At 31.9% G+C, this 2,314-nt stretch overlaps 1 pseudogene; it reads left to right on the top strand.

Moving 5' to 3' along the window:
• The first annotated feature begins 1,097 nt into the window (after positions 1–1,097).
• Positions 1,098–1,189, top strand: LOC141413161 (U6 spliceosomal RNA; annotated as a pseudogene).
• Positions 1,190–2,314: the final 1,125 nt, after the last annotated feature.

The following is a 2,314-nucleotide window of genomic DNA, read 5'->3' on the forward strand; positions in this document are numbered from 1 at the left end:
AAAATTTCATACACTTTACAAAAGAACCTCAAATTAAATTACATGAAGATTATTGATATGGTCACAAGAATTCAGGATAGCAGCTTTTATTGGAAAGTAGCAGTATTTTTTTTTTCACTGATTGAGATAGAACCCAGGGATATGAATGTTAACCATATGATCTATCACTGAATGTACCCCTAGCTTAAAGAGTGAATATTTTGAAAGAAAAATGTGAAATATAACATGATTCTGGAGGCTCAGTTAAAAATCATAGCAAAAAAATCATGATGGATGTAATCATAATTTACATGGAGTCCAAATATTTTTGTAAATTTTTCTGTAATGGTGAGACAAAATGTAAACATCATATGGCATTTCATATTTTATTTTCTGAATATAAATACTGCTTTAAAATTTTGTTAATAATTCTATTCACTACTATCTCAGAAAAGGGATATTTTTGCCAAGTTAATTCTAATCAAAAATTTCAAAGGAGAATGATTCAATGGAAAAGAAATGCCTTGTCTAACACAGCAAGCTGACAAAAGAGCATAATTTATAATATTTGATTGTTGATGAAAACAGATGATCCATCAGCAGACATTTAGACATATGTCATAATACTTACAGTTTCAATTCTGTTTTTGCTTCCTTTTCACAGTGTGGGGAATTGAACCGGGGACTTACTCATGCTAGGCAAATGCTTTACCACTGAGCTATATCCCTAGTCTTGCATTTTTAATAATTAGCAGAACTTCAGCATTTTCATGATTAAACTTTTAAGGAAAGTATATTTTTCCAGTGAGGTCTGTATAACTCATTTTATTTAACAATTAGTTTACACAGATGATCCATAATTTAGGGTAGTTTCACTTATGATTTTTTGACTTTATGATGGTATGAAGACAATATGTGAAATGTAAAATTCCATGTATTTTAAATACTGAAGTTTGATTCTTTTTCTTGGGTAACAATGTGTGGGATTATAGTTTCTTGTGATGCTGGGAAACCCCAGTGAGCCCAAGCTCTGAGAAAGTCAGTCCCTCCTGAGGTTAAAGAAGTATTATTCTACAGTGGACTATGTTGCCAGTGTTTTGGAAATATATTCAATAAATTACATATTAGTAAAATTAGAACAATACAGAATATTTTAGCATGGCCCCACAGCAAGGATGACACACAAATTTATGAAGCATTCCATAATAAAAATAATGATAAAAATAAATTACATTTCAAGATTTTATAATAAAATGTTGATATAATATTATCAAATTTCTATTATTATAAAATAGCCTATGTGTTAAATATTTTGTCCAAAAGTAAAGTAATGTAATTGTTCTGAGCTTGTTTGTAGTAGGATAGACTAAGCTATTATGTTCAGTAGGTTGGGTATAATAAAAGCATTCTTGGTTTGTTTGATTTTTGCAGTGTTGTGGATTGAACCAAGGAACTTACAGAATTAAGATGCTTTCAATTTAAAATAAGATTATTGGAATATAACCCCAATACTAGTTGAGGAACATCTATATTTAACTTTTAAATATATGTGTGTAATAAGATATATGATCTTTCTTTTGTATTCTTGTTGTAGACCCCACATATTTTAAGGGTGTGTTTATGCCATTTCAGTTCATTTTCAATATCACAACAGTGTTTTATAACTGTTGGGAGTTTCTGATTGCTGAGTGCCTCTTATTTTTAGGAATGAGAGCTTTTGTTTTATTTATCCTGTTCTTACCCCATTTTGAATATTGATTTTCAATGAAGAAAAAAATAATTTGCTTAGTTGTAGTATCTGCCTTTCAGCAAATCTCATTTATGTGCAAAGGGAGAATACTTGGTTTTTTGTTGATATCTCAGACTTCCAACCAGATGCAGTAACTGAATAGGAGGTAAGACAACTCAGGGAAAGAATAAATGTGAGAGGTGGCAGGTAATGTGAAATGAGGCAGAACCTAATCATTACCAAAGTCCCAGGGTCCATTTTTGAAATATTCCTTTCATTTAAAAAACTCCCTCAATCTTTCCTCATGCTTGTGAGTGCCCAGCTAGAGTCTCATTCTATTGGTCCACTGGTTAAATATGAGCAAGAGTGAATAAGAGCATGGAGACCATGGCAGTCTTCTCCTGTCTATAGCGACTGATTGCTCTAGTTTGTTTATTCCTCTTTTCCCTAATGCAAGCAATTCAGTAAAAATGTCAATAATTTGCTGGGATTGATGGTATCTAGAGACACTACCACATTCTTAGGTTGAACATGACCAAACTGCCTTTGAAGCCTGCTTCTCTTTACTTCCAGCCAAAAAACTAGGGCCTGCATAATCTTGCCTTT

The sequence above is a fragment of the Castor canadensis genome, chromosome 10 (assembly GCF_047511655.1).
Source record: "Castor canadensis chromosome 10, mCasCan1.hap1v2, whole genome shotgun sequence".
NCBI classification, from domain to species: Eukaryota; Metazoa; Chordata; class Mammalia; order Rodentia; family Castoridae; genus Castor; species Castor canadensis.